The following is a 23,965-nucleotide window of genomic DNA, read 5'->3' as shown; positions in this document are numbered from 1 at the left end:
TTGACACGTTGTGCAAAGATGGGTGTTGCGAAGTGCAAATAAGTACAGCTTGAATCAGCGGTGAACTTAATAGCATTTGTGGGTGAAATGTGATTTTTGTGTTTCAAAATTTGCAACATGTTGCGGTAAGAAATTAGACAAGAAAAATTGCATTACCTACATTGTAGGCATAAATTTTATGCCTACATCGTAGACTATACTTTGCATTATGTTAAAGCACGAACTGAGATGAGATCTTATGTCAGCGACTAAAAGCATCAGGATAATATCGGACACTAAGGTGAAAGTTTCTTGAAAAATGTACTTTTTCTATGAATTAAATTGAATTAAATTATGAATTAAATTATTAAAGTTAATTACGATGTGCCATGGGCCATAGTGATAGATAAAAATCCTAAATAGAAAGCTACTTAACTTACTTTTGACTGATGAAGATAAAACTGGGATAGTAGATTGAATAGATGCTCAATATATATATTACATGTTAGCACTTACCAACTTTATGATAATAATTCAGGAAAAACAAATATGATCAAAACATGATTAAATATAAATCAACTTAGCTCCAAAATAAGCAAAGCTTGTACTATGGGTGCTAAGCGACGATAAATATACTTAAATAGATGAATACATACTTATATACATAGAAAACATCCATGACTCAGGAACAATCTGTGTTCATCACACAAATAAATGCCCTTACCGGGATTTGAACCCAGAACCGCGGCTCAGCAGGCAGGGTCACTACCGACTGAGCCAGACCGGTCGTCAAGGCTTTTCAATAAGGCTTTTTACTACTTAGTATAGAAGAAAAAACTGCATAAATGTACAATGATAATTAAATATGTAACTGACACCATTTACTTACCTCGATAAAGTCATAATATCAATGCTGATTTTTATTATATACATCCTGTATTTAATGTGATTGAGTTCAAGCGGCAGGTTTATTTTGGACCAATAATAAATCTCATTTTCTACATTTGGTCAATCGTAATTATTACTCGTTAAAACAATTTCGAAATACAAGTACAGCTTTAAATTAATACGAGCAATTGTATCCGCAGGATCGTTTTAAGGTCATGTATCTGCACATATGTAGATATACTGTATACATATATACATAAAGTCAAGAGTGTGGTGGAATTATTAACGCAACTCGAGGTAACGTCATATACTTATTATTTCATTACCCTTTTCAAATTAAGGCAAAAAACATACAGGTCAGATCAGCTAACTTACACGCCACAGGAACGTTTTCCCAAAATAACATTTTAATTACAAATTTTTCATAGTTCATCTCAGTTGTCAATAATCGACGTCACGACCTGACGATTGCGTTGCAATTGCGTGTGAGTTTAATTGTGCGAACGTCCAGGTGACAAGTTGAAGTCATCAGGGCGGTCACGATCCACCGACGAACCACACAAATCCGATCTTTAACTTTCTACAGCTCCATTACAGCGAGTGACATTTGTGGACCATTGTACAAGTCCACATTCAGAGATGGCCGACTAGATAAACTAAAAAAATCTAACATGGCAACACTTCAATCAAGGAGGCGACATGATTTAAACGATTAATAAAATTGATAGACGCATTGATATCTTAGTCGTTCATCATACGTACGCCTTGTTTTAATTAAATACTCCGTATTTGATCTCGCCTTAATGTCGAAACATCTTTGTAAGAACACTTAGTTTTAATTAGATGCGAAACAAAAAAGAACTCGAGGAATTTGATCGCTTTCGACTTTTACCAGATTAAAATGTTCTTTACAGCCGGTGACTCTGGTCAGTTAAGTAGAAATTCTCAAAAAGTTTGTATTTAGATCACGTCTTCGATATTGATGAAGATTGGCTGGTAGAGTATCTATTTCTGATAGATACTCTACTAGCCAATCTTCATCAAAAGAAGTTTATATTTTGTTACCTACCAGGAAATAAAGGAAAATTTTATATAAACTTCTTGGGACATTTGTGAAATCTATCTGATCGATGATGCTCAGCATCATGTACGCCTACCAATTTTAATCAATAAGTATCGAAAAAGTGATCCAAATGTACAAACTTTTTGTGTATTGCTCAAAGACATAAGATGTGTCAAATTGAGTTGTACAGACAGCAATTGCATTAGACGCGGATATGCGGCCCGCGACAGTTATGCTAGTTGCACCTTTGACCTTGCACGTGCTACTTTCAAAACCCCGCATTCCGTGAACCGTCGTCGCACGGAGTGTTCGCAACTTCGCGGGGTACGTCACAGTTATTGTTCTTTATAACCCTTTTAATAACGAGTTTTCACAATATTATACCGACTAAGAATTTGTATCTTTCTCTCGTGATCTTTTAGGTGCATAGTAGTTTAGTGCGTAACTTTGAAAGATATTATGGTAGAACCATACCAACTTATATCAGATATTTGTGTCTTTATCTGGGTAAAGGGACCTTATTGTCGATGGCGCTTACGTCCCGTGGCGTCGTATTTGTACACGAACATCGCTCATAACGCCGTAAGCGCCATCGACAATAAGGTCCCTTTACCCAGATAATGTCACATTTAACCATGACAAGGCCGCCCGTAATATTTCACAAAAGAATCTGCATTTTATTACAAAAAGCTAACTCTCTGGTTCAATATTGGTCAAGTGGTTGGACGTTGGAGCAAATATATTAAAAGTATCCTTAAAAGTTGTTCAAAGTTTTAGAATTTGTTATCCGTATAATATTATATAGGACCTAGAGCAATTGACGGCCTACTTATTCCTTAGTTAGTGTAAGCTATTTGAACCAGTACAAAACCTTGACAAAGCTGGTTAAACATATATCTATACATATATAAATGTAATATAAATCCGGATATGTTGGTACTCTAATGACCCTTAACAATACGATCTACAGGTTATAGTTGCGTTGTCGATTAAAACAGGTTCACTTGCTGTCTGATGGAGATTTCACTGGAACTAGTCACGATATTTTTAATTCGATTTGTCGCTGGATTTTTACTCTTTTTCCTAGCGGAAGCAGTTGGTCACATCACAATTGGATACAGGTACATTGCAACAAGTTGAATTACTTTACAGACATGCTTGTGTGGACAATAATTGACATTTCTATTCATATGAAGATAGAATTTGGGTTGATTCTGAATGCAATGTCGAGGATTTGAGCCGTCGCCGTCGCGTCCGATAATAGGAAGTCATCTGATTCTTGCACAGTGAAACAAGGGGATTAATTTAACAGTTCTGACATAGAAGTAAATATAAAAACAAAAAAATGTCTGTAATTGATAGCAATTATCTAGAGTAATAGATAATAAAATAGGAAATACCACTATTGATATTACCCAATTACCTAATTTAACTAATCCTCGTTCTGGGACCTTCCTGATGCAAAAGGTTATCCATCGCGGTTCAACGCGGTAATGCGGCAAGCGTTATGGGTACTTTTGCGTCGGGAAGCTCACGGGGGGCTTGGTAGGTTAGCTTTATGTATCTGTGTGTGTATTATTAGATTAGATCTAGTTTTTAAGTTTATTCATGTTAATGTAAGATTATTGTGATTTAACTAACATTATGAATTACGCTTAACAACGCATACGAATAAATACACAGGTACTATCAGCTGCAAAAGTGCATGGTGAATTTATCAATGAATTCATTCAATTTTGCAGCTCACTGTACTTGGAATACTAAATAGTTTTTAACCTTCTAAAGCAAACGAGCAGTAAATTCAATTTTCATTCTATTATATTTATCAAGTAAGTTTACAAAGAATTGCAAATCCAACGGAGCATGTCGATCAATATCTTTGCTCGTATACTTCAAACCCTCGTACTTGTTTATTTTTTTTTGTATTTAACGTTGTATATGAACGTAAAAGATTATTTACTTATTTATTTATACTTAATAACCTAACCACAAGATTAAAATTTTGAAAAAACCCCCGACCGCAACATAGTATTTAGACCGATTTTCGTGAAACATGGCTTAAGAACACTCCTGACCAACTCAGCTTTCAGACAAAAGAAACCAAATCTAAATCGGTTCATCCGTTCGGGAGCTACGACGCCACAGACAGACACACACACAGGCAGATAGATAGACAGACAAACAGACATACAGACAGACACGTCAAACTTATAACACCCCGTCGTTTTTGCGTCGGGGGTTAAAAAAAAAATGATCACAATGATGTACTGGCACTACTACGATATTAAATGTATGTATAGTGTGACAAAGTGCTCAAAAGTCGCTTATCAATTCATCGTTTTATTACCTATTCTATTTTTTAGGCAGAGAGATATTACACAGTTCCGAAATTTTAAGTACTTTGACCAATTTAATATTACTAAAGCCAAATAGGTATTCGCCTTATCCATAGGTAAAACGTTGCCTGCACCGAAGTAAAGTTCACCGCTAAAACAATTTTACCTAACCTATTGTTTGAAAACAATCGCTTCTTATTTTAATAGTTTCTTTACCCTCTTCGGATTCCTTTGCAATTATCAACCTATAGTAATCTTCAAGGATTGCAGCAGTATTACACAGAGCCAGCAATAAGTAGCAGTTAGCTAGTTTAACCTATTTTAGAAGTAGATTGCCCGTGGCCATTGCCTGTAATTGTATGATATTATTTGCTTTTCTCCTTACCGCAATATGAACGAATGGGGTTAAAAGTATTTTCAACTAGGTGATGCTATTTGGACATTTCAAATAGGTAATCTGAACAAAGCAAAGTTCTGTCGTGTAAAATATAAAATTTAGGTATTTTAAAAGATTAGAATAAAGGTTAATAAGGGTTAAATTGTGGCGTAGGCGAAAGGCTGGCAATCATGCAATAGTTCGTTTTCTTTCAACCCCTTATTTGCCAAAAGTGGCATAAATTTTAGTAGTTTCAATGCCACCCCTTTATGGGATACAGGCGTGATTGTATGTATGTATGTAGAATAAAGGTTTCTATCATTAGTACCTACCTATGTAACATAAATTTTAAAAGGCTCAATCTATGGTTTCTTGCCTGTTATTTCCTCTGAGTCACGCTGGTTTTATGCAAAATAATGATGCTACTTAAACTATGCAAACATGCATTTTTCTGGTGTTAAGTTGTTAACACGCCCTTTCCTTAATTTGGCACCTACAAACATGGACTAGGTACCTGTATGCTTACATATATTTTTTTTATTTCAATAGCATAATTTTGCATAAAACCACCGTGACTCAGGGGACCATAACCATGGCATGAACAGGCAAGAAAAAGTTGATTCACCCTAGTATTATGAGTTTTTTTTTAAATAGATATAGGGAACAGTAGGTACCAATTACCTACTTAATCTTTTCATAAGTTTGAAATCATGGATATTTTCCTATCAGACCAAAATAGGCACAAGTTTACAACGGAAACCGCCAGCCATTAGCCTTATCTGGAGCCTTCTAAGTAAATCAATTTAATTTATAAATAGACGCATTTATTTATTACATAACAACAACAAACAAAACAGGGTCGCATTACTTATTGCCGTATTAATAACTAATGATAAGCAATCACTACCTCTCACGAGGCGAGACGACAGATGAGGCGGGGCAATGACCCCTCCCATGTAAATACTCGAACAGTGACTCCGCAATCTTTATGCACCTCACACTGCAATAATACCCCCAGATGTCATTGACATGAGGTTCAATTTAATTGTCGGTTGTCAATAAAAAGTTTTGCTTTATTTGCAAACCACGCCGCGTACAACATAACGTCTTATTTTCTATTTTATTTGATTTTTGCGTGCATCACTGGTTCCGAATGAAAATAAATAGAGTTTGTTAATGCTCAAACGAAATCGATAGTGGAAACGAGGTTGGCCGATTGCGATTATAATTTAATACTTCATTGGTCTTATACAAAAATGTATAAACATGTATTTCAGATGAATGATTTCGGGCGGCGCGGCGGAAATTTCTATTTACATCAATAAATTGGGTCATTTACCTCAAAATATAGATTTCAGAAAAACTTGTATATTTATTACATTTTCATTCATATTTGTATTACATAATTCTAACAACCAACATACATAATATATAATAGGATTGTTACTATTTAAATCTAACATTATCATTACTTATTTTCATTAGGTTAACTGGAAGAGATCCCTATCAGGGATAAGTTCGCCTTTTGTACTTCTTCCTTGTTCTTTCTTTTATATTTGACGACTTGTATATTTTTTCCCCTCACTAGCTTGGAAACACGTGTTTTGTCCTTTAATACCAGCGGGTAAAAACGCATTTTATCCACTAGTGGGTAAAGTAATTTGACCTTGAATAAAGTCAAATTAACTGCTTTAAAATTGATAAAAGTAGGTGAATCTAGTAATAAAGATGATTTACCACCTGCGGAACTACTGGAAGCAGTGATAAACGCATTTTTTGCGTTGTAGTTTCCTCGCTATAGTGAGGGGAAAAGTTTTGTGTTACACTCGGGTGCAAATGTATTTTACTTCTCGTGTGTTAAAAAACTCGCAAGTTCAGGATTCTATTCTCGAACCACTCGCTTCGCTCGTGGTTCAACTATAGAATCCTTTCACTTGCTCGTTTTTCAATTCCACACTCGGCGTTAAAATACAACTTTGCCCCCTTGTATAACAAATAACTATTGTTGGTGTTAGTGGTACTTACATACAAATAAAAATATACTTTTGTATCGTAACAAGGCTCAAATGTTTTACAGTAAGATTCTCGTCCTAACTTATAGTCATACTAGTTATGAAAAAAAAGCTGCACTTTTGGATGGAAGCAAGCCGCTTTGCATGGTGATAGTAGACATCATAGTAAACGATTTTTTCCGAGGATATCGAAATTTCATCCCTTAGGAAGCCGAGCGCAGCGAGGTGTTTTATGAAAACGAAAAAAAATATATCTTTTTATTGTATCGTCCGATTTTGACAAAACGTATCTCAAATGAAAGGTATTGATTTGTGTAATTTAAAAAAAAATACAAAGAAAAAAAATTTGAAAGAAAAGTAAGAAAAAAATAAAAAAAGTAAATTTACGTCTCGCACTGAATAACTTCAAAGAATGACAGACAAAATGTACAATGTCGATATACGAATTTTTTTTTAATCGAAGACAGATAAATTTTTAGTTGAAAACTGAAGACCGCATCGAAATCGGATTAGCATTTTTTAAGATACAAGTTGCCAAAGTTGTGAAAGATCGCTTTACATGGCCACTTTGAAATTCCTTTGCCAGAAAGTCAGAAATAATATGTTTTTCTGACACAGAAAAATACATAGTAACAGTACACATCAAAATAAAATTAAAAATTCCGAGGATATTATAATTTCATCCCTTAGAACGACGAGCGTAGCGAGGTCGGTTACGAAAACCGAAAAAAAATCTAATTTTTTGTACGTCGTCCGATTTTGACAAAACATGTTTCATTTGAAAGGTATTGCTTTATGTAACTTAAAAAAAATATTGAAAAAAATTGGAAAAAAATGTAAGATTTTTTTTAAAAAAACCTTAATTTTCGTATCACACTGAATAACCGCAAAAAACGGTAGACACGGTGTATAATTTCGATATATGATTTTTTAAAATTAAAGACAATTAAATGCGTGATTATAAACTAAAAACTGAATCGAAATCGAATCAGTAGTTTTTAAGATGCAAGTTGTCAAAGTTGGCTTAGTTTGTTTATATGGTCGCTTATTTTCCTTAGCCAGAAAGTCAGAAACATTATATTTTTCTTACAGTTAAAAGTATGCATAGGTAATAGACATCATAATAAACAATTTTTTACGAGGATATAAAAAATTCATCCCTTGGAAAGCCGAGCGTAGCGATGTCTGTTACGAAAAACAAAATAAAGGCAGTTTTTTTTTATTGGATCGTCTTTCTAAGGGTTTCTAAGGAATGAAATTTTTATATCCTTGTAAAAAAATGTTTATAATGATGTCTATTACCTATGCATACTTTTAACTGTAAGAAAAATATAATGTTTCTGACTTTCTGGCTAAGGAATTTATAAGCGACCATATAAACAAACTAAGCCAACTTTGACAACTTACATCTTAAAAACTACTGATTCGATTTCGATTCGGTTTTTAGTTTATAATCATGCATTTATTTGTCTTTAATTTTAAAAACTCATATATCGAAATTATACACCGTGTCTACCGTTTTTTGCGGTTATTCAGTGTGATACGAAAATTAAGGTTTTTTTTAAAAAAATCTTACATTTTTTTTCCAATTTTTTTTCAATATTTTTTTTTAAGTTACATATAGCAATACCTTTCAAATGAAACATGTTTTGTCAAAATCGGACGACGTACAAAAAAATGAGATTTTTTTTTCGGTTTTCGTAACCGACCTCGCTACGCTCGTCGTTCTAAGGGATGAAATTATAATATCCTCGGAATTTTTAATTTTATTTTGATGTGTACTGTTACTATGTATTTTTCTGTGTCAGAAAAACATATTATTTCTGACTTTCTGGCAAAGGAATTTCAAAGTGGCCATGTAAAGCGATCTTTCCCAACTTTGGCAACTTGTATCTTAAAAAAATGCTAATCCGATTTCGATGCGGTCTTCAGTTTTCAACTAAAAATTTATCTGTCTTCGATTAAAAAAACTCGTATATCGACATTGTACATTTTGTCTGTCATTCTTTGAAGTTATTCAGTGCGAGACGTAAATTTACTTTTTTTATTTTTTTCTTACTTTTCTTTCAAATTTTTTTCCTTTGTATTTTTTTTTTTAATTACACAAATCAATGCCTTTCATTTCAGATACGTTTTGTCAAAATCGGACGATACAATAAAAAGATAGAATTTTTTTCATTTTCATAAAACACCTCGCTACGCTCGGCTTCCTAAGGGATGAAATTTCGATATCCTCGGAAAAAATCGTTTACTATGATGTCTACTATCACCATGCAAAGCGGCTTGCTTCCATCCAAAAGTGCAGCTTTTGGCCAAAAATTCTCCATAACAAGTATGACTATTACGAATCTACAAAATAATAGTTTCAAATCGTCATACATATACACACATAATCTATCAATATTTACATGTAGCATTAATTAAGTATTCAGACGACTCAAACTCGTCACTATATTAACTGTTACAATAATCTGACATGGCATCACCAATGTAATATTAAGTTGGCATATATAAGTCTACAAGTCTTCCAACCTTCACAATACGTACTTGCCAAGTGATTGATAACCAGTATGTTGGGTTGCCTCACTCACTCGCTCACGAGTCTGGCACTGTTCCTACTGGGCCTTAGCCATTTGTTGCCTATAAAGTAGATATAGAGGCCAGTTCTTACTAGGAATTTTCAATTTGATTTTCCATTGTCATGATTTATTTCATCATCATCATCATCATATCAGCCGAAAGACGTCCACTGCTGGACATAGGCCTCCCCCAAAGATTGCCACAATGACCTGTCCTGCGCCACCCGCATCCAGCGGACATGATTTATTTATTTAAACATAATATGGCAAATTATATCTAAAAGCAATGAGATTGTAGCCTTGAGGTTGCTAAGCCCGGCAACCAGGCTGATACAACCTCTCGTATACGCGGTATACGTAGGAACTTGGATATGTCATTACCAAGTTAAAATGGAGCTGGAAGATGGCAGAGCCATGGCAATATGTCAGTGATCGCAAGTTTGCCAAAAGTTTGATACTTTTCATAGGAAAGGAGTGTCTGGGCTCCATTGGCTCGTTGGGTAAAAAACATCCATTCAACATTATGAGTGCCGCCAGAAAAAAAACATCTATCAGTAACTCTCAACCTTCCGAACGTCTTTCGCCCAACGAGCCTACGGAGACCGGCACTCTTTTCCGTTTCTTTTTCAAAAGATCAAGATCGGGAATACAACGAAGAGGAGCCTACGCTCAGAAATGAGCGATGAATAAATAGCTTTTATCCAGACAACGACAATTGATGATAAAAGTTGAACACCAATAAGAGCAAGCGATCATATATCACATCACATCAATGAAGGCTGGCTGGTTGTAGGCACTGGTCCCACCGCGAGCTAGTAAGCTATGAGCTATCGGCTATAAAAACGAACAAAAGATAAGCACTCTCGTGTAAATAAAAGAGACACGGCGATGTTTATAGTTACTCGTCCACGGTGAGAAGTTCGTTTTTATAGCCGATAGCTCATAGCTTACTAGCTCGCGGTGGGACCAATGCCGTATGAACGAAGTTCTTTTTAGCGATGTCCATGTTGTTTATGTCCAATAGAATAATAATACTTCTAAAATATTCAAGTCCATTAAAAAATGGGTGTTTGTAGTCTATTTTAAATATCAAAACCATAACGGATTACAAAATCTGAATACAATGTAGGAAAGTACCGCTTGATTAGTTTCTGTCGTAATCTGCCTACTTATGAGTTTTGCTTTACATTTCATTGCAATGTGTGTCGGAAACTAGGAAATAGGATTATGTTTACTGCAAAGTGTGTTAACGATGTTATTTAGTCTATTGTTGCCTCAACATACTAAATTGAAACTAAGACATTATGAATTAGTTTATGATTCATTGTAGTGTCGTGAGAGAAGAGGAAGTTGACATCGATTAAAATAAAAAGTAAGACTGACATGTCTAGATAACATTAGGATTAGATTGCAAAAATTCTTGAAAGCGTTCTTTGCCTCCGAAAAGCTTCTTGGAAACCGTACCTACGATATACTATTATGTATTTAACTTCTCTGCCGGGTCGTTAGCGATGTTATTATACTTATTTCATCTTTATCTTCACTTTGTATGTAAAACGCGAGCGTTCAAGATATTATGGCAAAAAATATCTACAATAATGCGTTTGAGTTAGTAATATTATTACTAGTATGTATTAAAAGTGGGATGAAGTATCGGGGTTCCATTACTTTTTATTTAGTTTCATTCTCGTATCATCCATACCATATTATCTATAGTTCATACGCATAGTTCATAGTCCATATCCATACTTTATACTTTTTAGAAATGGGAAAGTGTGTGTGTCTGTTTGTCTGTCTTTCACGGCAAAACGGAGCGACGAACTGATGTGATTTTTCAAGTGGAGATAGTTGAAGGGATGGACAGTGAATAGCCTACTTTTTGTCCCTTTATAACCCCCCACTTCCCTAAAATGGGGGGTGGACGTTTGTATGGAGTATTCAGCAATTTTCGAATTTAACGCGAGCGAAGGCGTGTGCAAATACTAGTTCTAAATAAAAGTAGGATAGAAAGGAAGAAACTGCAATGCCAACCACTTCATTGTTGAATGTCGAGCAAGCTTCCTAGATTGTTTCTTCCACGAGTTTCTTAGAAAAGACTATTTGAGCACAAACCGCAGCTTTATTACGTTTTCTTGCAAGAATTATAATGATTACACGTTTATACTTCAACATAAAATACAAAGAAAATATATAACGTTGTTACGCTATCATAGAACCAATTTTACGGTTTAACTTACATCTTTTCAGTCACACGCTTGATATGTATGCGAAGAATTGATATTGTTTCAAATTCAGTGGTCATTAATTTTGTATTCCATAAATAATTCGGTAAGTCCTTAAGATTAGTCTGTGTGTTGCCTTTCTATGCCTAAAAATATTAAAACCGTTTGATTTGTGTTTCATTTGGGTAAATATAAAAAATATACTAGTGGTTATCTGGTATTAAAGAATGTGTTTTGTGTTTGCATCCATTATCATTTATCATTATTCATACTTATTTCTTTAGAGGCATTTACTAAATACTTACACATAACTTATACGTCAGTCAATTTATAGGTACTTGTATAAATAAAAGTACTTCGGGTACATTGGGGTAATTTGGAAAGTAACATAAAAATAACCATTATTTCCATCATATCATGATTCCCCTTTCGAAATTACTTGAGCATTTCCGTGCTTCGAAATTATCCCAATGCACCCGTATACGTATTTTTAACCATTATACGATGGAAATAAAATGTATTTTAAATGTTAATATTTTTGTGTCTGTGACAATATGAAAGTTTATTTTTAAGCCTCTACTAGATATTCGATATATGAATGTTAAGCTGGCCTAACCAAGGTCACAACTTGCTTCGACAACGAAATGCTTTGTATTTGTCACTTTTCCATAACAGTGCGACGGTGGTTGCTTTTCGATCGCAAAGCGTAAGCGATTGTGACTTGGGGCAAGCACAATGGGCAGATCCAGACAAACTGCAAAAAAACTGTGACCATAAATATGGGAACTACGCCAAATACAACAATGTTAGGAAGCAGTTGTGGGCAGGGCATTCCATGCTTTTGCCTTGTATAAATCCGTTCAAATCCGTAAAGCTCGAGAAAATACTGCCAATTTGTTAACCAAGAATGAAAGGTTGTCAGACACAACTTCGCTTTCTTAGCGTCTTCAGAAGTATTCGAAGAATTGCATGTTGTAAGCGACATAGTTGGGTTGCAACCCGTCTGTATGGGCCCTAAGCGGGTAGTTGTAAAATGGGTCGCGGAGCGCACGTACATACTAACTGCAGTTGCCTCAGCGCTTGCGTCAGTGAGCGCATCGCTTCGCACGGAAGACTGACCCGGTGACCTTCGGCGAAATAGTTCAATGAGGCCTCATAATTATCCTAGTATAATTCTTTTGGATTAGGAATTATATTTATCTTTTGCCTTTGATAGCAACTGCTCGTTGTGTTAACTTAGTTCTAACCAAAGACATATATAACTCGATCCTCTTTGGTGCCAACTAAACGCAATGTTATTAAACTTTTGTGCCGTGTCATAGGCATTTAGGCCGATTACAAGCGGATTAACTATTCGGATGGTATTTAAAATATATTAAAGAGTTTCCACCGCTAAGATTATGAGCGATTATGATGTTTTTGCGAAACCTGGGATTGGGGAAAATATGATTATTTGGTGTTTTCATTTATTTATGATAATAATAAGCTTTGACAAAGAGTAATTTCCTTATTCTTTAATGCAAAATTAAAGTATGTATTAGGGTTTACTTTAGACCTCATATATACACATACAATCACGCCTGCATCCCATAAAGGGGTAAGCAGAGCACATGAACTACTAAAGTTTCAGTGCCACTCTTGGCAAAAAGGGGTTGCTAGAAATCAAAATTGTGCCATTGCAGTGACCATCCTCATATATATCCTCATATATAGACGCTACAGGAGCGAAAATGCTAAAATGGAAAGGAGCCTTTCTTTCAATTTGGGAATTCCACTTTAATATACTAGTGTTATTAACTAGATTTATCGAAAAAAAATCATCCATTAAGAACAACTCAGTTAAAAGATATTGCGAAAAATCTTTAAAATCGAGGTTCCGCTATCGACTGTTTCCTCCTTCAAAACTTAATCAATCGAAAAAAAATTGGGAATCTGAATAATAATGAAATAATCTGTGTCGAACCGTTTAGTTTTTTGACTATTGTTACCAATCTTGAGTATCACACCTTTTTTTGCGCCATAATGAAAAAGGCCGTTTTTGGACATTTTTGATTGGCTCTAGCATCATTAAATACAAAAAAAAACGGTCCGACACAAATAAAAATAATAATAATATGTGTTGAAAAAATCATTGCTCTATCTTCAAAAACCAGGGAGGAAATAGTCGAGAGCGTTTGTATGGAGAATTGACTGTATCGTCTTAAAGTTTCTATTTATCCACTATTGTCAGTGAGACGAGCATTGTAAACGACTCCGATCTAGGCCAATACACATACTTGTGCTTTCGTTCAGCCATGGCATTTGCTGGAAATGCCGTGAAGATGACGGACCGCGCGCATGACATTTCTAAGCATCGATGCCAATGGTCAAGGACAATCACATATACGATGTGGCGCCGGTGTGGTACCTGCTATACTACGGCTTAACTGGTCTATAGGAAAGAACGTCTCTGATTACATGACATTACTGAATAGGCTTGTGCCGTTTCGTTCGTTGATCGGAGCGCTCCGATCTCGTTCAATCGCTCCCACGAACTAGTTCGCTCTTTTAGGTCTTTGCTCATTTAGTTCAGTCAGACCAGCGACCACTACGGTCGGAAAGATCAGAACGAACGGGACCGACTAGTGTCAAAATGATACGAATATTCCACAGACAATAACAATTCCGAGCCGAAAGGTTGTAAGTAACCGAAGCTGAATATGAAAACTTGACGTTTTTGTGTCGCTTTGCTAAATACCTCGCTCCCGGTCAGCGCCGTCACACACTCTTTCTTGATTCAAACCGCTCGCGCTCGCGATCCTATAGGTACTGAACTAAATGAGCAAAGACCGATTCACAGAGCACGGAAAGATTCAGTTCATTTCGGTCATTGATGGGATTTTATTCCTAACAGTTCATAGTTCGTGAACGATACAAGCCTATTACTGAAGGCCTAGCCTAAAATGACACAGTCTGGCTCTGTCGCGCCAATCGGAAGAGTGATAGCGCGATATTATCGTAAGCGTTTGTGCATAGTTTGTGACAGTCTCGTCCGTTTTTAACCCCCTACGCAAAAACGACGGGGTGTAAGTTTGACGTGTCTGTCTGTCTGTCTGTTTGTGTGTGTGTCTGTGGCATCGTAGCTCCCGAACGGAGGAACCGATTTAGATTTAGTTTTTTTTTAAAGTCCATGTTTCATGAAAATCGGTCCACTATATCGCGTCCGGGGGTACCTAAATTTTAATTTTGTGGCTAGGTTATTGTCCAGTTTCATATGTAGTCTTATTCTACTATGTCGGTATCGGTACTGACCTATGACTAAAATCGTGCCTTGTGGCATTAAATCCAGTATTTGTACACTGTATATGTTTTGTGCCATACATAGAGTTTAAATAAATAAATAAAATACTTTGTAATGTGACGATTTTCGATGACTTCCCTAGTTTCCCTGTAACCTGTTAAGCGAAAGTTATATGTATTTGATTTATTAGTTCGTTTCATTCATTACAGTTACGGTTAGTTAATTGTTAGCATACAGTATAAAATAAACCATAACCTATTTATTACAAGTAAAACTTCATCGCCTTTTAATACTAACCTCTACATTTTTGAGATTTTATAATTTGTATAAGGAGGTGGTGACCTCAATATCTTTAATTAACTTGTTCATAGTTTAATTTTAAAATGTACAGAACCCATTTTGAATAAATAAAATTATCCGAAATTCCATGTTTTGTGAAATCAAATGTGAAAGGCATTATAAGGCCAAAAATATATATATTTTAAAATATAATGTAAAAAAATCCTAAGCAAAAAAGTAAAAAATGGCGTCCTAATAGAACAGAATCGTGTCACTCTGTTTCTTACTAGGCAAGGAGGAAAATTACCACTTTGCTCTTTCCTAGCAGGGAATAAAAGCTCCTTTCCAGAATGGTTTGGTGAAAACGTACTATTAAACAATTCCAATATAAATAATCTACGATGAGGTAAGTAATTAAAACGTGATTATTAACACAAGATTCACACTCAATTAAGAGAAAATATAGGAATAATTTTCCGTAGTTTCTATTCAGCATTCCTTATTAATTTGCCTAAGCCGCAACCTGCGTTTTCTGACGAGAGAGCGTATGATTAAAGCTACCGAAGCGAAGGCCGACGCGAGTCAAAGTCACCGTATAAACCCAAATGCCAAACGCCGGATGATACCCAAATGCCGACTGCATGCTAAACGACTGTTGAAACACTTGACTTACGAAGTCATACGGAAAATAATGTGTTAATGGTAATAATGTGTATCTAACTGTACCCGCCGAGGAGGAAAAAAAGATTATTTAGTAAATGAACTCGTCCGGAATGCGGTTAGGTGATTCGTGCAGTTTTGCATATTGCTGTCATTCCGATCGCTTATTAAATATGAACGAGTCAGAATTTTGGCCCATCTCTGATTACTTTATACAACTATCGGTGACGAGGACACGTTAGACTGGTACCAGCCGAAGAAATCAATAAGGATTAGGAATATACCGCTTGCAAGGAGTCACCGTTCTTTGATATTCAGAATGGTTATTTTGTTGTACTTCCAATAAATAATGACGTTATAATGTTGCACGATCATTATGTTCTTGTGAGTTGTTAGTATTAGGTTTTTATAGTAATTTTTAAAGAAAGAAATCAAAAACATATTAATTAAGTACACATTTTTGCATTATGTACTATCAGCTGCAAAAGTGCATGGCGAATTTATCAACGAATTCATTCAGAATTTTTAAATACACTTATTGCAGCTGATAGTATGTACCTACACAATTTTATATAGGTAATCTATTTTTGTGCAATGCAATAATTATAAATGTCCATAATTATTGGTAACCAGTATTTTTTATCAACAGTGATATTGTTAGGAAGCGAATTATTGATTGCTCACTGTAGATCCTTTTAGTTTCAAGTCCGGTTACGCTTCACTAGAATTACTCCACTGTTAGCAAACTCACTGGCACGTACCGTTTTACCTAAAAAAGTTATTTTCCACGATTATGAATTAGGAATTCCTTCGGCTAATCGATTTGGCTCTTGAAATCAATAATCAAGGTTGCTGTACTTCGGATATTTTGAAAGAGTAGGTATCTTTAGGCTTTCTCGTCTGGGGTCGTTGGAAAGTGTTCGCAGCTCGTGCGCATGTTAGTTGCGCCACCTGTCGAAGGTTGCGCTCGAGTTTTAATTTTAAAATCGATATTTTAGTAGCAGTTTGAAGTATTTTTTGCCATTAGGTACTTTACTGGACTAACATGTTTTTAACAAGATTATAATGACGTTTAATCTTTGTGTGTCTGTTATTGCACATTTGAAAAAAAAAATGGTTGGTAAATTTGTAACTTAACTCGTGTCGACCTTAAATTAAACACTCCCTGCGGCCGTATTTTACTTTATCAGCACTCGTACCGAAATTCTTCTTTTCCGCACTTATATCGTAATGTACTATTAATTGTTTATCATCTTTGGGTGTGCTATCTTTTATGTTTTATCGTATTAAGTATTACTATTTACAAAAGTTTTGTGAATTGATATCACTCATTACAATAATAAAATTCTAATGATGCGGTTATTTCGCCGCTAAAGAATGTTTTTGCAAATACATACAAAACAAACAAGACGGAATGCATCGAGTTTAAAATTGAAATGTGTGATGCAGCTTGCATGTAAATCATCATGCAATCGGTCTAAAGGTAAGATACTTGTAATTTCAATCTTAAGGTCCCCAACCAAGAGTGTCTTGTATTAGGTAGTTATTGAAAAAGTTTTATTTTTAAATGTAAAGCCAAACACATTTATCAATGTAAAATTTATAATAAGTAAAGTTCGAACCTACATTTAAAACGAATGCAGTTCACTTTGTTGAGACTCTTGAGTTTATTGAAATAATACAGTTTAACATACATGTTTACTAAAGTTAATATCGTAGGTCCCATTCCGACGTTTTGGTATGATCGAAAGCAGCAAAAAAATTTTTCCCCTCACTAGCTCGGAAACACGTGTTTTGTCGTTTAATACCAGCGGGTAAAAACACATTTTATCCACTAGTGGGTAAAGTAATTTGGCCTTGAATAAAGTCAAAATAACTGCTTTAAAATTAATAAAAGTAGGTGAATCTAGTAATAAAGATGATTTACCACCCGTGGAACTACTGGAAGCAGTGATAAATGCATTTTTTGCGTTGTAGTTTCCTCGCTATAGTGAGGGGAAAAGTTTTGTGTTACACTCGGGTGCAAATGTATTCGTGTGTTAAAAAACTCGCAATTTCAGGATTCTATTCTCGAACCACTCGCTTCGCTCGTGGTTCAACTATATAATCCTTTCACTTGCTCGTTATTCAATTCCACACTCGGCGTTAAAATACAACTTTGCTCCCTTGTATAACAAATAACTATTATCCTCCTATATGAATCCTTTTGCAGGATTACGATATAGGATTTTCGACGGGTACCTCGGCGGTCGGGGTGGTGTAGCGGTCGAACACGTCAGCCGCGTTAGCTGGAGACCCGGGTTCGATTCCCGGCTTCGCCACCAGTGGGCTTGATCGCTTTTTCTTTAGTGTATGGTATCTATTTCAGTTTATAATTTATATATAGTAGTGTTACTACTTAAAAAAACAAATCAAAAAATATTTAATAAAATAATTTGATTTGTTCCCTACATCGATATTATCGTCTAGTCAATTGTCAACTTTAGTAAACGTTTATCAATGAGAGGTTAGTATGTATTCTTACTTAAAAAAAAAAAACCATTTTTTTTAGTAATCATTTGCGCTCGTAATTTCAGTAGTGTTCGATTGAGCAATGAGCATGTACCTATTATGTCTGTTGTGTTTTCACACTTTACTACAAAGAGCGAAACAATATGCAACATAGTACCTAACACTCGAAGCTCATGTAATTATTTAGTTACGTTTTACCGAATACACGAACATGAACAGTAGGTAATCGAAGCAATTATTATGATGAAAGAACCGAAAACAAAAAAATACACAGAGTAATTGTTTTTCGATAATCTAATAGAGTTATTATTGCACAATTTGGTAATTTAGTTAAAAGCTGCTAGCACGACTTAGTGATTCTGATTATGTACAATCGTACAAGTTACGCTATAATTTGAACCTTAGGAAGTTCCAATAAAGTTTATAAATATTTTTAGAGTAGGGATGTATACTATGTGTAAAGATATGTTGATAGCTACTTTGTCTATATGCCGATGTACTTTAGCTATGTGTAAAGATATGTTGATAGCTACTTTGTCTATATGCCGATGTAGTTTAGCTATGTTTGTCTGCCATTTCCTATTTTCCTCTATCAGTTATTCTAAGGTTTGCTGGAAGAGGTCGCCTTTGTAAATAATCATTATAATTATTCACTGTACTTGTAATTTGTTATGTGCAATAAAGTATTTACTACTACTACTACTAAATATAGTCATGATATAGTCAAGGTAATAAATAATTATGATTGCCAGATTGATGTACACCGTGTTTTTTTGTTTCCATTAAATTCGACACGTCGTTAGGTTCATTATCAGGAACCAACCTGTATATCTGTTTTAGTTAAATTCCCAAAAAAAATTGTAATCATTTTCATACATAATAAATGAATTTATATATGAATTTATACTGTGAGTGACCCTTAAGAATATTATTCAAGTTAGTGTCATGTGATTGACGGCACATGTCAAAACAAATAACATTAAGAATTGGTAAAAGCTGTCACACACGTGTTCAGTAATTATCTTTATTTTTTTAATAACTCGATAACCGCAAGAGTTAAGACGCTAGTTTCTTAGAGAAATTAATTGTATTTTATTTAAAGAATCTTCCCTTAAAGTTAACAGAATTCAATAAAAACAGTGTGTATACATTATCGTAACGTCTGGGTATAAGGCTATGTACACCTGTATATTTCTGGAAAATTGTCCGTGTCCATATTCAGGCTGCACTTTGATTTTACGTGGCATTGGTCATTTGATTTGAAGCCCTCACTCGATTCCGGGAAGTCAAAAGTGCGAATCGAGAAATTCGTTACAACTAATGGATTGTATTATATTTTAACATAACCGAGGAAAATGCATCGCAGTTTTTGGTTCCCATGTTCTTCGCGTTTCAATGTTTGGGCTTTGTATAAAATAATTGGCAACCGTATATGCGTAGTAGATTAGAGACATACATACGAGTAAATACATTTAGGTATCCATACTAATATTATAAATGGGAAAGTGTGTGTGTCTGTTTGTTTGTCCTTCTTTCACGGCAAAACGGAGCGACGAATTGACGTGATTTTTTAAGTGGAGATAGTTGAAGGGATGGAATGTGACATAGGCTACATTTTGTCTCTTTCTAACGCGAGCGAAGCCGCGGGCAAGAGCTAGTAAGCAATAATTGTCAACTGTAAATAAGAAATGATTAGGACGGCGTGACGTGTTTTATTATAAGTAATTTAAATTGGATAAATGTTTAATCCCTAGAAGTATATATTGCATCTTTTAACTATTTATAAGGCTTCATCTTCATACATAATACGACTCTCCTCTTTTCAACAGGCTCTAGTACCTATTCCCAACCGATTTATAGGTATTAAGATTTTTAATTATTATGACAGGAGCAAAAAGCAGGGTCCATATTTTTTAACTTCTATGTGGTAGGTACCTCTCTGCTGTATTAAGATCCGGCCATCCAAAGGCAAATGAAATGCAAGCGCTAAGCGTGTGTTCTTTATTTTCCTTAAAAACCTTGTGTTTGCTCTTACGTAAGTGAAAACTAGACACCAAATAAACTAGATACTATTCCCCAAGTGAATTTCGTCAACAAACTTCGAGGCGATGTGTCAAATGCATTGGAAATCAGAGAGGGAAAGCCGAATGTTGAATAAAATACTTATTGGTATTTCGTGAGCAAAATGTGCGATGGGGCTTGGAGTTACTTTCGATCTTCTATTAGTCCCAGAGGCACGTGAGGCATGTTGATCGGATGGTATAAATAATCATTTAGTTGAAATGTGCAGTTATATTAATCGTACTTATGTTTATGCAATTAAATAGTCGTAAGATCTATGAACTTTTTTATATTTAATGAATAATGAGTAAATAAGTTGTTAATCTATATTCTGTGATTTGTATTGTATTTTTTTTAACTTAAAAACGACGCACAGTAAAAAATATACAGATACAAAAGTCGGACCTAATGTTACACAGCATTCTCCACCGGTAAACCTTTAGGTCAAACAGAAAATAAAACTTAGTGCTTGTTATGTATAGAACACCAAATACTAGATTTTATTTGATTGTACTATAATAAAACATGTATGTGTTTCTATTTGTACTACCTAAGTATCTATCTTATGAAACTGCAAGCAAAGATATTAAAATATTAATTTATGCTCGAAGTAACGACCACTGTATCAATTTTCCAGTAGATTTAATTGCTTAACATTATAATCTCAACCAACCATCAGCTGCCTCCATTTAAGAAATTAGTATACTTGATTGAGATATTTAAAGTAATTTCAAAGAAGATCACCTAGATAGAGATGGGCGTTAAAACGGGTTATAGAGTTGCTTAAATTCCATAAAGGTGGTTTTCAATGATCACATAATTTGGCGAAGGCAAACATGCAAATGCTGCTTAAGGCTTCATTTCCGTCAAACTGTCATCATTTGATAGTTTCATGGTGCCACGAGAAGATAGTTGGCTAATAGCAGACTGGATGCTGATAAGCAATAGTGTCCACCCGCATTCATTCACCAATGTCCGCAAAAATATTAGTTATTACGTTTAATATTGACAATTTAGGCAGGCGTGTGATCTAGTGGTAAAGACGTTAGCCGCGTAAGCTGAAGACCCGGGTTCGATACCCGGCTCGGCCACCAGTGAGCCTTGCCGTTTTTTCTTTCGTGTATGATATCTATTTCAATTTATAATTTAGGAATTCCAATGTTAATCTGGGTTGACACATTTTTGCAGAACTTTATGCTAAATAAATTAATAAGTAAGAAACAACATTTTATGACATGGAGTTACTAACAGCCAGCTGACGGCTGACGCGTTACCATAAACAACCTATCAGGTGATTATCGGGGCAACCACGCACATACATATAGGGATTCAGCGAAAATTTGCGATGGCGTCTTTTTCATTTCCCTCAGATAACAATTTTCCAGCCATTAAGACATTCACCGTACCCCAAAATGTCTGCTCCCTTGCTGTTTGATTTCCTCAGCATGATCGCTTTTCAAATCTGAATGAATCATCTAATTTTCATTTCAAGCTCCAGCTACATAAGTAACTGCATGTTCTGTCCGCAATAAATCCGAGCATGACATTATTTGCTTTAAATTCTGTCAACTAGAACAGCCTACATAAAGTCCGCAAGACAACACGTGTCCACAAAGCACAAACCAGTTCAGTATCCGATTGCGAGTCTTAATCACTCGTTCACCGAGTAGCCGGGTGACCGACCAGGGTACCTACTTACCTAGCCATGCCCACAATCGCTTATGCTTCGTAGCTAGCTCGCCTTATCGCTCTTCTGTAGTGGCGCGACAGAGCCAGACTACATTTAGATCGCCACGATTGTCACTTCGGCTAGGCCGGCAGAACTTTTATTTATAAATTTACCGACCCATTCTTACTCCGACCCCTGATTTATATACCATCGCTATGAACCATAGGGTCTAGTTATACCAGATGATAGTCGCGATAACATGTTTTGCGAATGTAGCCTGCCACCGGCGACTTTCATCACAACCTATAAATATACATGGGGTAATAGTGGTAACAGGGGTACTGACGTAGAAAGCCTGATAAACAATCGGACCCAGATGACCGTGGGCTATCTTGACATTTAGAAAAAATAATTATTTTTCGGATGTTTAGAAAGGTGTCAATAGAGCCTGTTCTCGGAAGATATGCGCAAGAGTTTACTAGGTACATACTTGATATTTTGTAAATAAAAAATCACGAGTATCAACCGAGTAATGAACTGTGCTGGTATCAAAAAACATTCATGTTTGAAAGAGTTAGATAAATCATAAAATAAAAGTAGCTTAAATAACAACTTTTAATAATTAACATAAGTTTCTGTTTATACTTAAATTTTGAGGCAAATTTCTTATCAGTTCTTCAAATAAATAATACATTAGAACGGCTCCTTTTTTAAGTTTACTACATATTTTTATATTTAAAAATATGATTGCAGTAGTTTAAAAATTCTTCTGTAATGCTATGCAATAATTATGATAAATACTTACATTTAAGTCCAAATAACATCCAATATAGCCGGTACAACACAACTTTTTAATCAATCGGTAAAATTCAATCAACAATAGAAAAAAAAACACGTAAATAGAGAAACACAATGCGCGTTGATTAAACGAACAAAAAGTTTAAACACGATATTTCGTAAATAATGAAAAGAGCGATACGTAGCTCCGCGCGGCGGCGAATAGCAAAACTGACGCACGCAAGCCGCTGGCGCCGCCAAGGTATTGTTAAAAGTTACTTTTACTTACGAGACTTCTGACTCTAGGCAGGGTCTGTAGCCACACAGTACATTCGTTGACGCTCAGCGGCGAACGATACGCAACTGGCACTGTCGCATCAATACCGAAATGCCGCAGACAGATAGAACTACAATACGCTGCGGACCGTCAACGATTATACTCTTGGCCAGAGGGCCAGGTTGTAAGACCTCCCGCCGTAATGCCGACTCTGCCGATTCGCGTACACGCGAAAGAGAAAAACATACGTCACGCAGCACTGCCTGATTCCACGATATACCCTAGAATACCTATTTGTGCAAGATTAAAGAAAATTATTGCTATGCAAATTATTGGTCACGGTTGATTGACATTATAGGTGAGTATTGCTTTATTTCCTGGCAGTGTGAATGGATTCATGGAATGTCTAGAACCGAACCATTTAACAAAAAGCTGTCAATGAAGCAGTGCAATCAAGCCAAATAATAATTATTTATATCGACATTTCAACAACTTTTCAGTAGAAAAAAAAATACTTTAAATTATTACACTTTGCTGTTGAGTTCTACATGTATCCACTGAACACGCCTACCATATCGTCACTACTTTGAAAAAATCTCGTATCTCGCCGTGTGCCTGCTATACGGCCACAACTCAAAATTTTTAATTTTCTGGATTATTGCAGATTCGTATTCAAAATTGTTCAATTTACGACCTTATTTCGAGAGCCATAGCAAAAAACGTCCTTAAGAGCCTTTTTCTCACAAGTGGCCGTATGGAATTGACCATAAATTGTCAGAAGATTCCCTGCAATACGGCCACTTGCCAGTTTGTTCACATGTAAACCGACGGCCGTTTTGAGTTGTGGCTGTATAGCACACGTTTTAAATGTAAGTTTTGAGTTGCGTCCTAAAAACTTGAGTGATAATATTGTGTCAAACAGTCAGTATCACACTTATTATTACAAAATTACCAGCCCGACGCCGAAACTACTACACAAAATGATTAAACAAATCT

The 23,965-nt window shown here is 35.4% G+C and overlaps 1 protein-coding gene across 1 annotated transcript in view; it reads right to left on the bottom strand.

Moving 5' to 3' along the window:
* LOC125226319 (mucin-5AC) overlaps window positions 1-22,938 on the bottom strand; it is a 94,170-nt gene extending 71,232 nt beyond the window's left edge. The window contains exon 1 of the mRNA XM_048130265.1: window positions 22,721-22,938. The gene's annotated coding sequence lies outside the window, so the exon portion shown is untranslated. The remainder of the gene's footprint in view (window positions 1-22,720) is intronic.
* Window positions 22,939-23,965: the final 1,027 nt, after the last annotated feature.

Source organism: Leguminivora glycinivorella, chromosome 5, assembly GCF_023078275.1.
Source record: "Leguminivora glycinivorella isolate SPB_JAAS2020 chromosome 5, LegGlyc_1.1, whole genome shotgun sequence".
NCBI classification, from domain to species: domain Eukaryota; kingdom Metazoa; phylum Arthropoda; class Insecta; order Lepidoptera; family Tortricidae; genus Leguminivora; species Leguminivora glycinivorella.
The sequence above is the reverse complement of the archived record's forward strand: the minus strand, read 5'-3'. Positions and strand labels throughout refer to the sequence as shown.